Below are 23,300 nucleotides of genomic sequence, written 5' to 3' on the forward strand. Positions count from 1 at the left end.
TTCAGTAGACTACGAGTTGTCAAATACCACCTCACATGGCATACTTTGTACAAAATATAACTATACAAAAGTGGTGAACAGGATATCACATTGTGTACAGTATGTCACACTGCTTCACTTCATTGGGTTTGCACAGGGCTGACTAATTGGAACTTATTGAACAATTCTGTTTGTGTACAATGTAAAAAAAAAAAACACTATTGCCACAAAACTCATCTTTATGATTCAAAACAAACACCAAATGTGTTTAAAAAGGTATGTAGTGTTTTTGTAGCCATGCTGGATATTAGAGACAAGTTGAGAAGTCACATCTTTTATTGGACCAACTTCTTTTGGTGGGAGAGACAAGCGTTGGAGCTTACACAGAGCTCAAAATCAAATAATCATGAAAAAAGTGACCATGGTGGAAACTAAACTACACAAAGGGCTGAACTTGGCCCTAAATTGTAAACGCTAATAACTGAATTATGCTTCCAATATCTGAGTATGCATTACCACTGTTCCTGTAAAGTCAGATATTGCACTTCCATGAGCATTTATAGGTGGAGATTTTACACAGAGCTCTGTGTAAGTTCAAAAAGCTTGTCTCTCTCACTAACAGAAGTTGGTCCAATAAGAGATTGGACCTCACCTACCTTGTCTATTTAACAAGGTGACATTTTTACATAGCCAATTTGCAGAGTACAACTGTATTTTAATCTGAGGAATTTAATATTTCTACAGATATATTTCAGTTGATGCCCATCTGTGTTGTAAAATCTCCAACTATATGTGCCTTTGGAAATATAAAGTCAGATATTGTAGGAACTTTCCAGTAGGAATGTGCATTACTATAAGCATAATTCTGTTGTTAGAGTTTACAATTTAGGGCCACGTTCTGCCCTCTGTGAGGCTTAGTTTCCACCAAGGTCACTTTTTTCATGGTTGTTTGATTTTGCTTAAGATACATAATAGAAACTAAGATAGTATTTTCAGCTACAGTATAGGTGATTGTGGTATAAATGATATTCATCCAATACTGTAGGGAGCAAATACATATGAAGAGCTTTTAATAGCTTATTTACCCAGTAAACTGAAATGGATCCTTTGAGACTTTTCAGTCTACTAGTTTAATCAGCAAGAAAGTTTTATATAGTTCACTAACAGTTATTGAGATAGACTCTTTGCATGCTGTTCCAGGCTACAGATTTACACAAAGCTATTTAGGAACTAGAGCAGGGAATGATGAAACTCTCCTAACAAATAGGCAGTGCGGCACGTAGAGATTATTGCTCTTCTCTAGCTGAGAGGCACCTCAGGCCACATAAACTTTACACATAAGCCCATTTTAGTTCATGTGGAGGTTGAATTGAAACACCTTACACAACGTTGCATGCTACTCAGTCTAGTTGTATTTAGGAGTAAATGAACTGGTTGAAATAAAATAAGAACATCCTTCCCCTTGCCCTGCCTTCCCCCAGAATTGGAACCCAACCCAAATTGAAAATGTCTGGAGGTTTGAGAAAATTCAGCTAACATTTCCCCCCTACCCCCACTTTTTTCATTTTGTATTCCTTCTCTGTTGAAGACAAAGGGCATCACATAAAAATATGGAGTGAAATCCTGCCCCATTGAAGCCAATGGCAAACCACCCCCAGAGTTCAGTGGAAGCAGAATTTCAACCAGTGTATCTAGTTGCATTTGGTTTTGCCATCTAATTTTATTGATTTTCCTACAATAACTAAATAAAGAATGCTAACACTTAACAAGAGTAAGGGGAAGGAGAACAGAGCCTCTACCAAAAAGAGCAAGCAATATTGGAGGTAAGACACTAATTAAATTATATTTCTAACAATTTTGCCTACAGCCATAACTAACCAGAAATGCCAAAAGAATCCCAACAGAGGCAAATCTTGTAGCCTTTCAGATTGGAAATAGAAAATAGTTGCAGCCCACATTTGCTGAACCAAGAGATTCAGTCAGTTCAGATAGATGTAATACCAGTGCCACTAATTACCACTAGCCAATATATTCAGAGGAACCATTCAACCACTGGAACAATTTACCAAGGGTTGTGGTGGATTCTTCATCACTGGCAATTTTTAAATCAAGATTGGATGTTTCTCTAAGAGATGATTTAGGAATTATTTGGGGGCAGTTCCATAGCTTGTTTTACAGAGGAGGCCAGACTAGAGGATCACAATGGTCCCTTCTGGCCTTGGAATCTACAAAAAAACCTGTGTTCACAGGTCAGGGTGGTGTTGATCTGGCAGCCTATCTAATGGCAATTGGATCGGATATAATCAGTTGATTGAGTCAAAGCATCCAGCACTTGTCAGATGCACTGTGCACATTTCCTTGTAGTACCTCTCACTGCTCTGCTTACTGCTTCCTAACAATCTTAGATTAATACAAATCCTCACGGTCCACAAAACTAATAGGATCTATTTAAAGCAGCGAGATTTTTTCTGACCTAATTAAATTACATCCATGGCCCTTTCTACATAGAAGGGCAAATATTACCATCAACATGCAAGTGGACTATGTATATTGTTTTATCCATAATGGGAGTGATATTGCCAGGAAGTGATCTGAATTTAGATAAATGCCAAAGATGATGGCAAATTCATTGAGCTACCTGTTCCCAGAACAGGCACTGGGAATCTATTCAGAGCAGGAAGGATGGCCAGAGAGCAACCTGAGGCAGCTAAGGTGTCAAGGCGCTCGTCTACAGTGGATTCAGTGCAACTAAGGAACTTTCAGTGCAAAGCTGCAGGATTCACATGGGCCAGTCAGTGAACAACATACTTGTGGTCATGGGAATTTACACCCCTCTTGTGCAGATTAATGCACTATGCAGACAACTCAAAGTCTTTTTAGAATCAAAATAGTGGCAAGTTAGAAAATTGTGATGATCCCCCAGCAGTAATCAGTCCAAGTTTGGCAGTTCTTTAACTGCAATACACAACGTGCCTTTATTCAAATAAGAGGTTTTAGATTATGTCTCGCTGGCATATCATGTTGAATGTCAAATTGATTTATTTACTTGTAATTAAATCAAATATTTGCTCCAAAAATGGGGGGGGGGAGAGAGAGAGAGAAAAGATTCCCTTATAAAAAAGTGTAAGCGCTTTGAATGATAGCTAGAGATGGAGAGAAAAATATTGACCAGCACATTTCTATCGTATACATAAAGTGTTCTATTTGTTCAGATGTGAACATTGAAGATCAGTGTGATGCTATGCTAAATCATTCATTCATTCTCTCCAGGATTTTCTACTAAAGTATGATGCCTTATTTCATGACTTTATATAAAGCAACTGCAGTTCATCCCTTCCCAATCTCATGATCACTTATCAGAGTCATATGGGACTTCTACTAGTTAACCTTTTTTTCCAGTGACAGATTTCCCTAGAGTATTTTTCTAAATCTTAGATGATGCAACACAATTAAACTGTATAGAACATTAGGTAATATTTAAAATTATTCAGTACACTGGAAGCAAAGCATTCCCATTCCCCATATACACCGTTTGGTTTAATATTAAAAAGACCTGTCTACCAAAAAATAAAGAGAAAGTATGAGACAATATAGAAAGACAATAGACTGAAAAAAGAACATTTGAAAAGGATATTTACTAAAGCATTCCTGCTGCAAAGTAATCTATTTCAATTTTTCCTCCACCAGCCTTATGACATGTACATGTCAGTAAACCCCATATTAGCTGAAGACGAGAGACAGAGATGGTTATACAAGACAGGAATTTAGTTTGTCACCAGTTCACTACAGTTGAATGAACTATCCACAGTGAACAACTTAACTGATGAATTTCACCCTTTTTCTGCTCAAAGAAATGTTCCTGAACAGATTTTGTATTTGTTTGTTATTCAAAATTCATAGGTGTATCATGCAAACAAATAGAAGATCTTGCTTGTTGCATGTGTGTGTTATTTGAGCAGAGTGAATGTAGTCATATAGTGTTGTTTCCTTTCCCCTGTTCTGATGAGTGTAACTACTAAACAGAGAATGGGTGTGATTAAATGCTGTGTTTTTGATTCCCTTGGGGAATCAGATTGTGGAGAAGCTGGGTTGGTGGAATTCAGGGCTGGTTGGTTTGTTTTGGATATTCTAAAGAAAGAAGAGGAGTGATAAAAGAAAAAAGGGAAATGAAGAAGCAAGCAAGCAAACCCATAGCTCTATAAGGGGAGGAAATTTAAACACTGACCTATTTTAATTTTCTCTAGAGAGATGCTCACATACGACAATGGTGGGCAGGGATATAAGAAAACAGATATTACCTTAATTCTAAATCTGACTTTGTTCAGTTTCATCACATTCACACGAAGCAATTACATGCAGCATGGGCATGCCTGGTCCTTATAGCAGAGAGTGATTCCAGATCAACACCTGGCTCATTCAGTTGCCTGTATGCCAGGGCTCTGGCCAGTGGTTTTGCAGAGTCCTCTCTGTAGAGGCTGGTGTTGGATACCTTTGTTGATCTTGTGTTACTGCCATGTCTTTGGGGAATATTGGCTTGGCTTACAGTGGAGTGTGACCCATTTCTCAAATTCAAACCCACTTGAATATCATGGGTCTGAAGTTAGACTCAAAATGGAATGGCATTGGGTTCTTGCTCTGCTTAGGAGAAACAGAAAAGAAGCCTATGAAGAAGGGAAGGCTGACAGAATAAAGAACAAATGTGGAGACAAAAGAATCAGGAGAAAAAACTTCTAAAATGTGATTGCAGTAGACTGAATATAGGGCAACCACTAGTGTGGGGTTCTATCCCTCAGGAGAACACTGGTTCTCTTAAGATAGAGAAAGCCTCTTTTTGTTAAAAAAAAATTGAAATGTTGATTAACTAGTATTGTAGATGAAAAATATAATTAAGAGCTTTGCCAAACTTCATGCTTTACTCATTGGTCCATCTCTGTAACCCTATTTTGGAAAAGGACACTAGAACAAACAGGTCCCAAATCTGCAAACACTTACAGGTGCAAATCATCTTACCCACTTGAGCCTTCCCATTGATTTTTATGGACACCTGTGTGAGTAAAGTTACTTGCATATGCAAGTGTTCGCAGGATTGTGGCCTTTGTTATTAACTTTTACAACATTTAGCATATCAACTTTGTATTATAAGCAACCTATGCTAGTAGTTTGTATTCCTGCTGTCAAAGTGGAAGATCAAGACAGCATCCAACATTAGTCTATGGGGTTTAACAATATTTAAATATCGTTCTGGATTAGACCAAGACATTACATACCTATGACCAGATTGGACTATACTTTACACCACATAAAACCCTGGCCAATTTACATGGTCAACAAATGTACTCTTAAAATAGGACACAAACAGTTTTCTACTAGGGGACAAGTGTTGTACCCTTTTATGAGCTTATTCATACCTTCATTAGTCCTATAGGGTAGGGAGGGAAGTTGAAAGGGAAAATACAGGATTTTTTCGCCTCTTAGGTTGTTTCTTTTGGCTTCACCTGGTGAGTGGGGCAGTGGCAACGAGATGCTATAGAGCACTACAAGTAGTGCAGGACCTACAAAAGCATAATGTGAGGATTTGATCAAATTAACATACCCTCTCTACACACATGCTCATCAAAATTCTTTGGAAAGCTTATTATGTCTACTTTAAGATGGGGTATGATGTGGAGCTATCAAGTCTGCTGTTACTATAGAAACGGGATAAACAATGACCTCATCAACATGTGAAAATCATCATTTTGAAATATTTGCATGTTAAATGACTATTATTTCAAGACATAAAACTGGATTTCTTTGTGACCTCAGAGCATCACAATGACAATTTAAAGGGTAAAATAAAATGTACTAATAAATGTGTACAGCTATCATTGAAATGTAAGAGCTGGTGACATGTCTAGTTAACATCTTGTTTATCATTATGATTTCTGTTGAGAGAACGTGGGTTACCACAGTCTTCCTTTTTTTGGCATGTTCAAAGTTCTGTGCAGGGAAGATTGTTCTGGCTAAAGACAGTTGATTGTGCAGTGACTCCTACTGGTACAGTCACAAATAAGATAATGTAGAAGCTCTGATGCCATTGGACCTTGGAAGAATACAGGAAGTAGTTGGTCATCCACATTTTTCTATCCATGTTGCAATGGTGATCCAATATCTGGTTTGCCTCTGTGCAAAGGAATCCAAATCTTTGGCAAGATGCTCTTTTGACATGTTTTTCAAAACTGTCCTCACATGATGAGAGTTTGGCTAGTGGCTTGACCTTTTTGATGGTTAGATTCAGGCATCAGCAATCCAGGTTTCTGTGGGTGTCAGTTTCTCTCTCATTTTGGTTATACACCACTGCTACCAACTTACTTGTTGCAGAAATTGTGGCTCATCTGTCACTCTCCCCCAATTTGGCAAGATATTCGAAGTGACAAACTCCCTTTGTTTTGACAATGTGTTGAGGCGCTGAAGTGAGAACCTGGCAGCACCACCCAGCAGCAAGAGCCAGTGGCCATATTGCCCCGCAGTGATAGGCAACGGCAGGGAAGGGAAACCTGGGCCCGCCCTGTTTGACCGAGTTCCAACCCAGGACACTGTGACTAATAGCTTCGATATGTGGCTTAGGGCAGGTGCCCTGAGGCCTGTTCCCTGGGCCACTACTTACCCCAACTTCAATTTTTCGATCAGTGCCACTGCTCTGTTTCTGGATCCCCTCTGGAGTTCTCTGATCATGCTCCAGAGGTCTCCAGCTCCATCCCGTACCTTTTATTTTCAGAAGCTAACCCTGGCAGAAAAAAAAAAGCCACCCACCTGCCAAACCTGGCCCCCTTCAAGAGTATAAAATGGGGAAACACAGTGGCTTTCAGACTACAGCTACCCCAAGTCCTTGAAGATCCACCCTGTCTTTGACTTCTCATTTTTAAAGCCCTCCACTGAAAACCCATACCCAAACCGTGCCAACTCACCACCATCACCCATAACAGTCCATGGAAGAGTACATGGTCCATCTAGTCCTTGATTTAGAGTTAGGGGAAGGATCCAGTACCTGATGGACTGGGAAGGCTACAGTTCCTATGAGCAGTCTGGGATCTGGTAAAGAACATCCAGGCCCTGGACCTATTACAAGAGTCCCATTGGAAGTACCCTGAGAAACTGGGCTCCAACGTGGCACACGTGGTGGTGGTGGGAGGGTAGTGCTAGGAATCAGGGTCTCCAGCAGACCCATTCTCAGAGCAACATAACAAGTACACCTGGCCTGTAGAAGGCTACCTGATTGGCTATACTACCTGATTGCTGGGAAGAGTTAGCTGACCAGCTCTTAACCCATCAGCAGTATGAGTTTGGTGGCTACTCAGAGCATTTGCCCACACCTATGACAGTTCTTGTGCCTGCTTGTTCCTGCCTTGGACTCAGCCCAGATAGCCCAGACCTGACCTGGGGGCTCCAATTTCTGGCATCTGGCCCCCGATTCCAGTTCTGACCCTCAGTGCCGATTCCTGATTACCAACTCCTGCTCTAACCACTAGACCTGTCTCCTGCTCTAACAACGAGGCATGACTGCCCACATTCAAGCTTCTGACATTATGCTTGTTTCATACTTTCAACTAAATTTGCCCGAGTCCTTATTAACAAGTTTATCCCAGTTGTGTGACTTCTTGATATTGATCACTGTAGAGTCAGATGTCCTTCTTTAGGTATCATTCCTTTTCCAGGTCTTCAATCCTGCAAACATTTGAGCCCAGATTCTCAAGTTTTAAGCATTTAACTCCCATAGATTTCAATGGGAGTTAGGCAACCTAAATACCTTTATGCATGTGATTAAGGTCCAGATCCTCAAAGGTATTTCTAACTCATTGAATGGGTCAACAGGACCTCTCACATGAATAAAGTTACACATATGCTTAAGTGGTTATCAGAGCAAGACCTATGTTTTCTCTCTCATTTTATACTTTAATATCACAGTATGTCATGTTCATCTTTCAGAGGGTTCATAATCCAGTGCATCATACCTATTGTATCAATCTTCTAATCTCTGTATTCACACATAGCAATACATTTGCAAGACTATTTGTTTCTTTATATTTTAAATGCATTAAAAGAACGTATTAAAAGAATCATTTAAAAAAATCTTGAACCACACGATTAAAAAGAAAACCAACTGATACTATTTTAGTTTATAGCATCCTCTGGTTTGCTATTTTTAAGAAGGCAAAGAACATTTATCAAAAAAGCTTGTGCGTGTCACATTCTGGCAAAGTCAAGATTTACATTTGGTACACCAATTGAGATTATACAACATCCTTTTCTCTGAATAGTCTTTATTCAATTTGTAAATTCTATTAGATCTAAAATACTTTTGTTTTTTTTCTCTTTTAACTTTCGTACCCCGGTAGGTCTAGTGATCACATCCGAAGGTATCACAGTATAACAACTTCAGAGCACAGTATAACAACTTCTTGAGTCTAAAGTTATTTATCCTTTGGACATATCACCACTGGATGCAATTCATGCAGTATGACAGATTGATTAATTCTTCTTGTGCCATCGATGGAACACCCTCCTCTCTATGAGGCTGGGACTATATATTATGCATTAATTTTATACAATGTAAAATCTGCTTGACACTCTACAGTACAATTAAATGGCATGATTTCTCTTCCCAGAGTGTGCAGTTTAATTATAGATATAACTCAATGGGTGCAGAAAACAAATATAGGGCAGTTCCTCAGTTGGTAACTTATCATAGCTCCACTGACCCACACCATACCAGCTGAGGATCTGCCCCCATGGGGGAATGGGTGAGGAAGGCTAAGGGTTACAGTAACATCACACAGTTACTCAGTTGTAGCATATGATCTTATTAGTTCTGCTAAATATATATGCAGATATGCATATATGTATATAGGCTTGTGTTTATACATATATGGAAAAGCACTGAAGAGTGTTTTAGAATGCAGAGTGCCTCAAACGTGTGTGTAATCAGATAAACCTCATAGCTGATTAGATTTAATCAGAAACATTTCAAGGTACAGCCTAGATTATGAATTCTGAGCATTTACACAGTCTGACAGCTTTTCCAAATGATCCCACTGTAATCAAATGCATACAACTGCCCCTTTCTGACTTCACTAAAAAAAAAAATGCATCATCCAGAATGTCTATTACTTTCTCCCTTCCCTCTTTTGCAAGTCCTAACAGCGTTCCCACCCGACTGCTTTTTTGTCCACTTCTTGCACAATCGCCTCTGTGCATTTTCTATACATGAGTTTGTGTGCAAATCCGATGCCCTGCCCACAGTTAAGTCCCTCTTACAGACCCACTTTCAGTGAATCATGGGGACATGTACAAAAAGGAATCCCCATTTATTATTCCCCTCTCTACTTCAGTAGCTTGTCCCTAGACTGAACTTCTTGGTGTAGAGACCATCCTTTCTAGAATGTCTGGAAAGTGCCTAAGAGATCTGACACTACCATAAGCAAATTACAATAATGTCAATATTAATCTTAGCAGTGGTAACCGGCTGATGGATAGTGAAGGAATTTTATTGAGTTCAATTTCAAGAAGGATAATTGCTAGCAATAAAGTATGACCTGCTACATTTTGCAGGCCTTCATAATCACAGGCAGGCCCTTAGGTAGGTGTGGAGGAAGGAGCGTGGCATGCAAGTATTGGTCAGAATTGCTCTCCTTGCTCTGAGGAGCACTGCACCTGTTCCCTCCATGCAGCGCCAGAGAAGCATATTTCCTCAAAGGGGTCTGGGAGTAGTTAAGACCATGGCCCCCTCCCACCCTCTGCAAGAGGAGGTGGAGCTGCAGAGTCATGCAAGAAGGAGAATATACTGCCCCCTCTGAAATAGAATAGTAGTGCGCATGGCCACTCTGAGCCAATTCAGGGGTGTTCTTTAAAGGTGCATTTGCTTTAGGTAGCACTAAATAGTCATCCTAAATAAAAGAGAAACATGAAAACCAGTTCAATAAAATTATAGGTGTCACACTCCATAACAGTGGGCATCTCAACTATAACAATTAAAAAAAAAGCCTCACAACTCCCCGCTGCCTGCAAAATGTAACCCCCCACCCCCCATTAACACAAACAAAAAATCAAACAACCAATAACTAAGTTTGGAAAGTTTACCTCAATTCAGTCTCTTCTGCTTGTGTCCTAATATATGATCTTTTTATATCATTAGTCAGTTAATGTAATATATAAATAAAAGCTAGATTTTTTCATATAGTAAATTATAGTACAGTATTCACTTGCCTTGATTTTTATAATCTCAATGAGATCTAAAAAAACCAAGCCAAATTGAAGAGCATTGCTTTGGTAGCTTTTTTAAAACAAGTTGACATGCATCATGTTCATGATGTTCTACCACAGTGCTTCATTCAGAGTTCATACTAACTTTTAAAATATAACATATGATACACAGATGAGGTAGCTAGAAGGGTCTGGATTATATAAACATCTTTTACCTCAATGATGGGATTAATCAAAAGCCTGCAGGAGCTAAGAGGATTCCTGGGTTATTTTATTTTAAATTACAATAAGTAGACTCCAGTAGAATTAAACAATATTGTTTATTAAGTTAGTTCACAAACTAGCTGCCACCCATTGGGGTGTTTTTTCCTCACCTTATGGTAAAGTCTCTGTCACAGTTACAGGGCAAGCTACCTCTCTGTCCTCTGCCTGGTCTCTGACCAGAGCAGTGGGATACAGCAACCAGACAGGTTTCAGAGTAGCAGCCGTGTTAGTCTGTATTCTCAAAAAAGAAAAGGAGTACTTGTGGCACCTTAGAGACTACTGCTTAAAACCAAAATATTACTTAATAGTCAGACTGAAGAATAAGAGAAAAGATGTTAAACAAATGCTCTGTGCATGTGTCTATCTGACCTGTAGGTTAATCCACCCCCCCCCACTGGTAACTGAGGCAGTCCTAACTGCTTCAGACACTCCCATGGGTGCCTGGATCAGTCTGCTTTTCCAGACAATTCCCACCCACATCCAGAGGGAGTCCCTTTTAAAAATGTTATAATCCTTTTGATTTCTGGTTACCTGGCCTTTTCCCAGCCTGACAATTACCTGTTAACCTTGAGTGTTTGTTGAGAAGTGGCTTAAATCTTGACTTAAGCCATTCCTTTTCCTTCCTGCTTGTTTTTCCTTAAAGCCCCCTATTAAACCAAGCAAATATATTCATACAGTGAGCATCCCAGTAACCAGGTCAACATACAGTATTCATGAATTACAGAGCAGCTCCACTTCTATTGCAGTCCTATAGAATTTATTTGTATTCTATTCAATTTCTGTGGAACCCAACAGGAGTTTGAGCAGATGATGGAGCAAAGACATGAGGTATCTGAAGGGAAAAGCTCAGACTTACAGATGGAAGCAAGGCTAGGGAATTTTGAGGGGAGACTGGGTGAGGAAAGTGGTCAGTGGAAGCATGTGACTAAAAGAACGAGGCAGAGGAAAAGACGGGCTAGTGAAGGAGAAATAGAGCTTAGGAACAGGTTTGCAGAGTTGGAAAATGAAGAAGGAGCTCAGCAGGTAGTCGCTGAAGGTGGAAGGGCAAGGAAGAAGAGAAGAGCAGCTAGTCCTATAGGAAAAGGGGAAGAGTCAATGGAGACTACACCAAATATGAGCCCTAGGAGGATACAGGATGGGTTGAAGAGGATTATAAGGGAAAATAGGAATGGAAAGAACTTGCAGCCAGAGGGAACAGGGGAGAGACTGGAGAATAGCACTGTCACCAGGAAAAGGCAGGTCTATGTGATCGGGGACTCTTTATTGAGAAGAATAGACAGGCCTGTAACTAGAGCTGATCCAGAGAATAGAAGGGTGTGCTGTCTTCCAGGTGCTAAGATACAGCATGTAGACTTGAGGTTGAAAAGGATCCTAAAGGGAGCGGGAAAGAATCCCCTAAAAGGTGTTACAAGATTATGACTGGTTTCAGAGTAGCAGCCGTGTTAGTCTGTATTCGCAAAAAGAAAAGGAGTACTTGTGGCACCTTAGAGACTAACAAATTTATTAGAGCATCAGCTTTCGTGAGCTACAGTGAGCTCACTGTAGCTCACGAAAGCTGATGCTCTAATAAATTTGTTAGTCTCTAAGGTGCCACAAGTACTCCTTTTCTTTCTAAGATTATGACTGTAAACAGATGGCTTAGGCAGTGGTGCTATAAGGAGGGCTTTGGGATGTATGGCCACTGGGTGGCATTCATGGACAGAGGACAGTTCTCTTGGGATGGACTTCATCTGAGTAGGGAAGGAAATAGACTTCTAGGATGGAGGCTGGCACAACTGATAAAGAGAGCTTTAAACTAGGAATTGGGGGGAGATGGTTGGGAGATGTCCAGGTAATCTCCACGCCGGATTTTAGCATTGAGAGGGAAGAAGATGAAGTAAGAAAGGATACAGCCATGGGTAGGAGAATGTATATAAGGAGCGAGGGCAGTGTGGATAGCAGTCTAATAGGTTCTACTGGCTGTAGAATGACTGTGCCTAATAGGGTACAAAATGTGAGCGAGGCCAAACAGCAAAAATTAAGATTGTGAGAAGCCTAGGTAACAAAATGGAGGAACTAGAGCTACTGGTGCAGAAGTGAAACCAGATATTATAGGGATAACAGAAACATGGTGGAATAGTAGTCATGACTGGACTACAGGTATTGAAGGGTATGTGCTGTTTAGGAAAGACAGAAATAAAGGTAAAGGTGATGGAGTAGCATTGTATGTCAATGATGAGGTGGAAGAAGAAGTGATGCAATGGATAAGACAGAGTCCATCTGGGCAAAAATTACACTGGAGAAGAAAAGTAGCAGAGCCTCCCCTGGGATAGTGCTTGTGGTGTGCTATAGACCGCCGGGATCTAATTTGGATATGGATAGAGCCCTTTTTAATGTTTTTAATAAAGCAAATACTAATGGAAACTGCGTGATCATGGGAGACTTTAACTTCCCGGATATACACTGGAGGCCAGTGCTAGTAATAATAATAGGGCTCAGATTTTCCTAGATGCGATAGCTGATGGATTCCTTCATCAAATAGTTGCTGAACAGACTAGAGGGGATGCCATTTTAGATTTGGTTTTGGTGAGTAGCGAGGACCTCATAGAAGAAATGGTTGTAGGGGATAATCTTCGTTCAAGTGATCATGAACTAATTCAGTTCAAACTGAACAGAAGGATTAACAAAAATACATCTGCAACTAGGGTTTTTGATTTCAAAAGGGCTGACTTTCAAAAATTAAGGAAATTAGTTAGGGAAGTGGATTGGACTGAAGAATTTATGGATCTAAAGGTAGAGGAGGCCTGGGATTACTTTAAATCAAAGCTGAAGAAGCTATCGGAAGCCTGTATCCCAAGAAAGGGGAAAAAATTCATAGGCAGGAGTTGTAGACCAAGCTGGATGAGCAAGCATCTAAGAGAGGTGAATAGGAAGAAGCAGAAAGCATACAGGGAGTGGAAGATGGGAGGGATCAGCAAGGAAAGCTACCTTATTAAGGTCAGAACATGTAGGGATAAAGTGAGACAGGCTAAAAGTCGAGTAGAATTGGACCTTGCAAAGGGAATTAAAACCAATAGTAAAAGGTTCTATAGCCATATAAATAAGAAGAAAACTAAGAAAGAAGAAGTGGGGCCGCTAAACACTGAGGATGGAGTGGAGGTTAAGGATAATCTAGGCATGGCCCAATATCTAAAAAAATACTTTGCCTCAGTCTTTAATAAGGCTAAAGAGGATCTTAGGGATAATGGTAGCATGACAAATGGGAATGAGGATATAGAGGTAGATATTATCATATCTGAGGTAGAAGCGAAATTGAAACAGCTTAATGGGACTAAATTGGGGGGCCCAGATAATCTTCATCCAAGAATATTAAAGGAATTGGCACCTCAAAATTGCAAGCCCATTAGCAAGAATTTTTAATGAATCTGTAAACGCAGGAGTTGTACCGTATGATTGGAGAATTGCTAATACAGTTCCTATTTTTAAGAAAGGGAAAAAAAGTAATCTGGGTAACTACAAGCCAGTTAGTTTGACATCTGTAGTATGCAAGGTCCTGGAAAAAATTTTGAAGGAGAAATTAGTTAAGGACATTGAAGTCAATGGTAAATGGGACAAAATACAACATGGTTTTACAAAAGGTAGATTGTGCCAAACCAACCTGATCTCCTTCTTTGAGAAAGTAACAGATCTTTTAGATAAAGGAAACGCAGTGGATCTAATTTACCTAGATTTCAGTAAGGCGTTTGATACCGTGCCACATGGGGAATTAGTTAAATTGGAAAAGATGGGGATCAATATGAACATCAAAAGGTGGATAAGGAATTGGTTAAAGGGGAGACTACAATGGGTCCTACTGAAAGGTCAACTGTCAGGCTGGAGGGAGGTAACCAGTGGAGTTCCTCAGGGATCACTTTTGGGACCAATCTTATTTAATCTTTTTATTACTGACCTCGGCACAAAAAGTGGGAGTGTGCTAATAAAGTTTGCAGATGATACAAAGCTGGGAGGTATTGCCAATTCAGAGAAGGATCGGGATATTATACAGGAGGATCTGGATGACCTTGTAAACTGGAGTAATAGTAATAGGATGAAAATTTAATAGTGAGAAGTGTAAGGTCATGCATTTAGGGATTAATAACAAGAACTTTAGTTATAAGCTGGGGATGCATCAATTAGAAGTAACAGAAGAGGAGAAGGACCCTGGAGTATTGGTTGATCATAGGATGACTATGAGCTGCCAATGTGATATGGCTGTGAAAAAAGCTAATGCGGTTTTGGGATGCATCAGGAGAGGTATTTCCAGTAGGGATAAGGAGGTTTTAGTACCATTATACAAAGCACTAGTGAGACCTCACCTGTAATAATGTGTGCAGTTCTGGTCTCCCATGTTTAAAAAGGATGAATTCAAACTGGAGCAGGTACAGAGAAGGGCTACTAGGATGATCCGAGGAATGGAAAACTTGTCTTATGAAAGGAGACTTAAGGAGCTTGGCTTGTTTAGCCTAACTAAAAGAAGGTTGAGGGGAGATATGATTGCTCTCTATAAATATATCAGAGGGATAAATACAGGAGAGGGAGAGGAATTATTTAAGCTCAGTACCAATGTGAACACAAGAACAAATGGTATAAACTGGCCACCAGGAAGTTTAGACTTGAAATTATACGAAGGTTTCCGACCATCAGAGGAGTGAAGTTTTGGAATAGCCTTCCAAGGGAAGCAGTGCGGGCAAAAGATCTATCTGGCTTTAAGATTCTACTCAATAAGTTTATGGAGGAGATGGGATAATGTGATTTTGGTAATTAATTGATCTTTAAATATTCAGGGTAAATAGGCCTAATCCCCTGAGATGGGATATTAGATGGATGGGATCTGAATTACCCAGGAAAGAATTTTCTGTAGTATCTGGCTGGTGAATCTTGCCCATATGCTCAGGGTTTAGCTGATCACCATATTTGGGGTCGGGAAGGAATTTTCCTCCAGGGCAGATTGGAAGAGGTCCTGGAGGTTTTTCGCCTTCCTCTGTAGCATGGGGCACGGGTCACTTGAAGGAGGATTCTCTGCTCCTTGAAGTCTTTAAACCACGATTTGAGGACTTCAATAGCTCAGACATAGGTGAGAGGTTTATCGCAGGAGTGGGTGGGTGAGATTCTGTGGCCTGCGTTGTGCAGGAGGTCGGACTAGATGATCAGAATGGTCCCTTCTGACCTTAGTATCTATGAATCTAGGAATTACTCTAAAAATCTAGAGAATGTAAGCAAGTAAGATCCTTTAGATACATTTTTAAACCATACTATACAACAGTTAATACCTCCCCTATGAATGCCCTATCCACTGGGCTAGAGTGTCATTCTCAGTGTCTTTCAGGCCCATTACACTGTACTTTCTGCATTACCAACAATTCAACACATTTTTCCTAGAAGATAGAGGCTACACAACTGCAATGTTTTCTAGTCATGAATGAATGTGAAAACAATTGGCATTCTGTTATTTAAACAAGAGCAGCATACTTTTTTTGCAATAGAACAACGTGAATAGTGCACTAACCTTTTATGACCTAGCATCTAAGCATTTGAAACTAAAAGTGTAAATAAATTATAGACTTATTATCTACAGAGCAGACACTAATCAATTAATCATTGTTTTTTGGCTGGCATAAGTGCTCCAAAAAATTGGTTTTATGAGATATTTATCACTTAGCAATCAACAATTACCCCATAGGATTAGCATTAATTGTTGTACTATTTGCAGAGAAACAGCTTATGCACTTCATCCTAGGCAATAAAACTAAATTGCTATATAGTGAGGTTTTCGCCTAGGCTTTGTTAATTTTAAATGCAAGAACACTGCCTGGAACTCTTATAGATTGAAGGCATGCAAGGTGCATGGGCTTTACTTTGCTAAAGCAAATACAAATCAGAAGTATATTAGGCCAGATTCGTCTCTGGCATGACTTCATGGAAGGAAATGAAGTTATGCCAGCAAAGAACTTGGCTCATAGTATAGAAGCATAGGAATTGCCATACTGGATTAGATCAGCGGCCCATCCTCTAGTCTATCACCAACAGTGGTCATTATCAAATGCTTCAGAGAAAGCATAAGCACTTTTTAATTACTGTTATGAGTTGGTGTTATAGGTTGAGTTAAACCCACACCTAAGACAAAAGAAGTGTTTTGTTTTGGGAAGGTGTGTGCAGAGGGTGAGGGAGGAAGGAGGCAGAACAGAAAAACTGGGAGACTCTCTAAAGGGAGAAGATGAAATCATGGTGGCTGGCCTTAGAAGAAACCTGGGCGGAGGTTTTTGGGTCAAAGGAACAGTTTGAAAAGATTCTCTCGGTGCTGTGAGCAAAAGAAGCTGTTTCCTGCCATTTTGATTCTGCATTCAGAAATACAGGATTCGGTACCTTCTTTGTAAATAAACAAAACTGCATCAAAGAAGATACCAGACACCATCAACTTCTACTTCTATGGGAAGGTCACCAGAATCCTGAAACTTTGACCAACTGCTCAGATCAAAAACGGCAACACATTTGATAATTTATTAAAGGTTCATCTTTATTGCTTCAAACACTATACTGATGAGATATTATTATTAATTATTATATATATATACAATATTATTAATTTATGTTGCAGTAGCACGTAAGCTCCCCAGTCATGGACCAGGACCCCAATATGCTAGGTGCTATACAAACAGAAATGAGTTGGTTCCTGTCCCACAGAACCTACAATCTAAATATAGTCAATCAGCTGCATGAATGTCTATGTCATTATGCAACTGATCTCTGACTTTAGGAGTTTGTTCCAATGAATTCATGGCCCTATTAAAGTCAATGACAAAACTTTCATTGACTGAATTGGACGCAATGGGATAGTTAGTGTCCTTGCAGACTAGATTGGCCTTAAAGTTTAATGTCCAGATCTGAGAAACCCTCTATATAGACTAACTGAATTCCATGCAATTTCCTATCTCAGAAAAATGAATAGGGGCTGTGACACTGCTGGAATTTGAGCCTACTCTCTACGAAATATGGCTGCAAACCTGAGGTTTAGACCATTGAGAACTTAATCATACAAGGTTTTTGAGCACCTTACCTTCCATTGACTTTGGTGTGAGTATGCCGAACACCTTGCAGGACTGGGGCCCAAGTTTTCCTTTCTACTCTGTATGAATTTACCTCTACCATTTAGTATACTCTAAATGGGTTACCTGGAGCTCATAAAGGCCACATTTAAACAAACAAGCACACACAAACAAAAAAAAAAAAAACAGGGGCCTCAGTGTCAAATGCAAAACATGTGAGGATCAAAAAGGTAATTGCATGAACATCTATTTGTTCACCAACTTATCCATATCATCATTGGTTATATTACAAGAGCATGTGTTGGGCTCTTAGAGTTTATATAGGAGGGCACAGTCCTTGTCCCAAACAGCTTGCAATCTTTTTTCCTTCTCACACATATTATACATTCATAATACTAGTACCAATTCTTGAAAAGCTGGTCCTCCCAAACAGAAAGCTTTCAATGAGACATTTTGTTAAGTCCTTTGTAAGCCAGTTTTTAAGAAATCAACCCTCAATTTCTTTACTGGGGTAACAGTGTAAATCCTGGAAAAAATATTTTTTTGTTCTTAAATTCATTCAAAATCCTACTCCTATTCCCAGATGAAGTTAGCAACTATTAAGTCAGATTCTCAGCTCATGTAATCAGTATAGCTTTACTGATGTCAGTGGAGTTACTCCAAAGCACACTGGCTGAGAAACTGGTTCAGAATGCCTCCATCTGATATTCTCACTAGCCATTACTTTTCTGGTCACTTTTAGGATGATTTGTTTACAGATCCAATATATGCTTGTAGCAGACCGTAGACTCACTAGTGTAGCACCTCCTGCTGGTTGCCTCAGGCATTAGCTCAATTTCAGTCCCCGCCTTCTGGTGGCCGGTGTTTTGCCTGCTACAGGCCTCACACCCCTCCCAGACCCCAGTGCTCCTTAACTTGGGGTTCTGTCCCATGGCAGTTCCCACACTCTGGGTCTTCCCTCCAAGGGGAACCCCAACCCCACTATACCCACCTTGCCTCAGTGGCTACTGCCAGTTCTCATCTAGCTCCCTCTCACTGGGGCAAACTGCAGTCTGTAATGGTCACTCATCATTGGAACCTCTTCAACCTCAATACCTCTTTAGGCCTTAAACAAGGCCTCAGTTTGGGGAGTTGCCAGGCTAGACTGCCTCTTACCTTTCCCCAGTGCTGCTCTGCACTAAGTACCCTCTGTTCCCCCAGAGCTAGGCTATTCACTCTCTAAGACTAGAGAGAGACTCTGACCCAGCTCCTCCCTTAGCCCTTTTATCAGGGCCTGCTGTGGCCTGATTAGGTGTGGCTTCAGCTATGGCCACTTCCCCAATTAGCCTATCTTTTCTCCCAGGGGTGGGGTGACTGCCCTGCTACAATGCTAGAGCAGTTGGAAGCACATTTCTTTTTGCCATGATTTCTGAAGTGACCTTTTAATGAAGGGTGAACTGAATTTCAAACCCAATTATGTTGTTAATTAAACTTCTATTTTCTCCTTCACACAATATTTTAGCAACTAGCTCCACACTGCTCATATGCCTGGTTTTTGTTACAGTTTCTGGTGCATTATGACAGTTACCTTTACAAGAACCTTTGAAATAACACATAGGGCATTAGCTTTAGTAGATAATTCTTGAAAGAGTAAGGAGTTGATTTCAGCAGCTCTGTTCCACCTCCTCATCCAATACCATCCACGCAGATGTATATTACTTTCCAATTATATCATGGAAGTTAACCAACAGTTTAAAGTGATCTCACTTTTACCTCCCAATGAATGTGCCAGTTGTCTTGAATGGGGTTGCTACAAGATTCTTTGTATGGCTGGTGAATTGTTCACTGCAAACAACTTGTCTTATCAACTGTAGCCCTTTTGCTTGTTCATGAACAGAGCACAATTTTGATATGTTTGCTCCCTATTAAAAAAATTGGCCTCACATTAGCTATCCTCCAGTCATCTGATATAAAGCTGATTTAAATGATAGGTTACATAACACAGTTAGTAGTCCTGCAATTTCACATTGGAGTTCCTTCAGAACTCTTGGGTGAATACCATCTGGTCCTGGTGACTTATTACTGTTTAATTTATCAGTTTGTTCCAAAATCTTCTCTAATGACACCTCAATCTGGGGCAATTCAAATTCTATCCAACAGTAAAGTCAAACACTTTTAGGAGTAAAAAATAGAAAATTAGGTCAATTTTTTATTTTGCTTGGCTCGAGTCTTTCTAGATGGAAGGCATGCTGTTCTTCTAGAAGTGTATTTTTCATTTAAACATTTGCTTGTGCCTTGCACTACAATACATTACTACAAGCCATTAGCAACGGAGAGAGAGAGGGACAGTATTGCCATCCTCAAGTGTTGGAAAGTCACAACTCAGGCTTCAAAAATCACTTGGCTTAAAAATTACAATATTAAAAAAATTGAACTTTTAAAATTTGCTTTCTGTGTTTTGAACCTGACTCCAAGAGCTGGGTCTTAAATAACACCCCCCCACACACACACCAACTATGAGGAAAGTCATGATAAAATGATGACAGTTGGCAACAGAGGAAGTGTGATGATGAAAAATGCTCTGAAAACCCAAAAGGGAAATGACACAAAACCAAGACATGTAGCAAACGCTGCTTATCCATAGCAACATGATGCCATACTACACTGTGTAAGCAGAGTCAGGATGAGCTCCACCCTGATATCTGGTGGTGAGTTGTGGCAAGTTGTGGAAAAGAACGTCAGGGGCTGATCTCATTTGCATAGGCATACCCACCCCGCCTAGCATGAGCCCATAGCTGCCCAAATGGTCACTTTGGCTGCTTGGGATCTCCAGTTTCTCTGTTTTGGGGCAGGAAGAATAAATTGTTATTATCCTGATTATGTGAGTCAAGGACAGTGGAACTGTACTTGGCCTTTTGTTATGATGGAGGGACTCGCCATCACCTAAATAGCACTCGCTAGGCAAGGGACATGGGTTCCAACTCTCAGTGACTAGAGAGAAAGGACAAATATTAATACTTGGTGGTTTGGGTCACTTGGAGAGGGCCTTACATGCTAATTATACTTCCTTCTTTCTCTACTGTACAATATCAGAGCTAATTTTGATTTTATTAGGAGTCTAGTTACAGGCTGCTCAGCTGAATTCATTTTGGGCCAATGGTGTACTAGCACTGAGGCTATCCTACTACAAGCTGAAATCACAAAAGAGCTAAACTTATTAAGAGCTGAAATCACTGAGTGTTGTGTTAAGTAGCGGGTGAGCATGAAGGTATATTGTGGGGCAGCTCTTGCAGCAGAGTGGTTTGTGGGGTGCCTGGAGTGGCTCATGAGATTGTTGGCAGAGTGGAGCAATTTGTGGGATGGCTGATGGAGCGGAGCGGAGCCCCATGGAGAGGTTGGGGCAATTGGCTTTGGACCATGTAAGGTGCCCTTTAACCCCCTCCCCCCATCTCCACTCAGATTGGGAGGTAAAACTCTGCAGATAAACTTTCGAACTCTGGTGCTGCATTGACCAGGGACTTTTGGGTTGTTGGACTTTTGTGACTTTGGGTTGCTGGACTTAAGAACGAAAGGGAAAGGTCATGCCCCAATTTGCTTTGGGTGGGTTTTTTTTGCTCATGGGTTGTGTTATGAATCCTGTTTGTGGTGTTTCCCCAACGTAATGCCACATTGTTTCTCTCTGTTATTAAAAATCTTTTGCTACACTCAGACCCTGTGCTTGTGAGAGGGGAAGTATTGCCTCTTGGAGACGCCCAGCGGGGGTATTATATATTTGTTCCAGGTCACTGGGTGGGGGCTCGAGCCGGTTTTGCATTGTGTTATTGGACTGAAACCCCTAGATACTGAACCCAGCCCTTGTTGCTGCCAGCTCTGATGGGCAGAAGGGTTACAACTGCATGACACACAACTGCTCTTGAACATTTTCAAAATAGGTATTTCAAATTATCCAGAAGTACTGTAAGGGGGAAAAGGACGTGCAGGTAATTTTAAGGCTAAACATTCATCCTATTGTGTTACTTGACCACACAGCTACCAGCCTCATTAGTGCAATGATCTCCTGGTGATTTTCTCGTGGATTAATCAATACTACATGTTATTTTCTATTTTATTTTGCCCTTTTATATTATCAGTGTCCCTTTGTTCTGCCAATTGCTTTCAAAGCTCGTTGAAGAGGCAGAACCCCTTGTTTAACACATTGGAAAAAAAATAAGAAGTACTTCAAAAACTCTTTTTTCAAATGGTTTATCCATTTGTGAAAAGGACTCCTATGAAGGCTATTAGGGAACCTGGAAGAAAATTTAACATCTCTTTTATCACCCCTCTCTCATTTCCACTTGCTATCTAACTGAGTGAACAGACATCTATGGGAATAATCTGAGCCATCAAAGGTAAAGATAGAAAAGTCACCTTAACAGCTTAATGATCAGCCACTGTAGTTCTACAATGTTAGATTTTACTAATTTGGGGCTTTCAAAAAATGGAAAGACATTGCATTATAGGGAAAAGGCACCATCATAGGCTAAAATCAAGTTTAAAAGAACATTCACAGAGAGACTGACGTGTGCTGTCAAGAGCCCAATTTAAATTGACGGAAGCTGAGAAATCCAAATATTAGGCTGACCGCTGTAACTCACATTGTTTTAGCATGGTTTTGTTTTGTTTTGTGTGACTTAGGGTTCCAGGTACTGAGTGCCCTGAATTTCCATGGAAGTCAGTCAGAGTTAAGGGTGCTCAGCTTCTTGCTGGATCACTCACCCTCATACAAGACTGAGCTTTTAAAGACACAATTTCAATGTTAACCTTTAAGGCTTGATTTAACTCAGACCTTTAATATTTAGATTTTTTTTAAAAATTGAAATGTCTCTATACAGTTCTTCCCCCATCTCTTCAATTGCTTCCATTGGTTTTATGGATCTGCATTTTAGCAGACTGCTTTTTGGGCCTACCTCTGCATCAAGCTTTTTAAATTTGTGCACTATTGGCAAGATAAACTAGAACAGCATACCAAGTTAGTGAACTTTGATAGAACATCATGGTTCATTTTCAGCCAACATTAGACCCTCTGCTGCACTCTGACTGGCTGTCTGTGATGATAAGTAAACTGTAACTCTGTCATTCTCTTGCCATCCTTAATGGGGTAACATTTCTAATGGTGCTCAAAGCCCCAGTAGATTTAACTTCTGTCAGAAGATTTGTAATCTATACTGCTTGAGAGAATTAGTAAGTGTCTAGAATTTGTTCCTCTGGTCCCCATTTGGGCTTTGAAAATAGTTCAGTTGACCTATTTCTTCTCCTTTCAAGCTGTTTTGTCTGTGCTGATTTACGGGGCAGACTCCCAGGTTGAATAAATTGCCATAGCTCCACTGACTTCAGTGTTGCTTTCATCAGTTTAAACCAGCTGATGATCTGCCCCGAGGTGTGGAAAGAATGGCCTACAGATTTTTACATATCAGATTGTATCCTTTAACTTTTAAAACACTGATGACAGTTGGATATCAGAGGTTCCAATTTATTCTAGAAATGTCCATAAGCATGTTTCCCTTTTTTGTGGGGAGGAAAGAAAGAGAAGCAAAATAATGCTCCTGTATTTATTTAAATCTTCATAGAAACACATGTAGTGAAAAAGGAGTAACAAATAGTGAAATAAAGGACTAACCAAAGCAAATGTAAAGAATTTTAGTGACAGATTTTAAAAGCAATTGCAAGGAGTCATTGGAAGAAATTTCAGTTCATATATAGTACAGCATTGTTTGAGCAACACATTGAAAGGGGCTTCTT

Source organism: Dermochelys coriacea, chromosome 2, assembly GCF_009764565.3.
Source record: "Dermochelys coriacea isolate rDerCor1 chromosome 2, rDerCor1.pri.v4, whole genome shotgun sequence".
Lineage (NCBI taxonomy): Eukaryota > Metazoa > Chordata > Testudines > Dermochelyidae > Dermochelys > Dermochelys coriacea.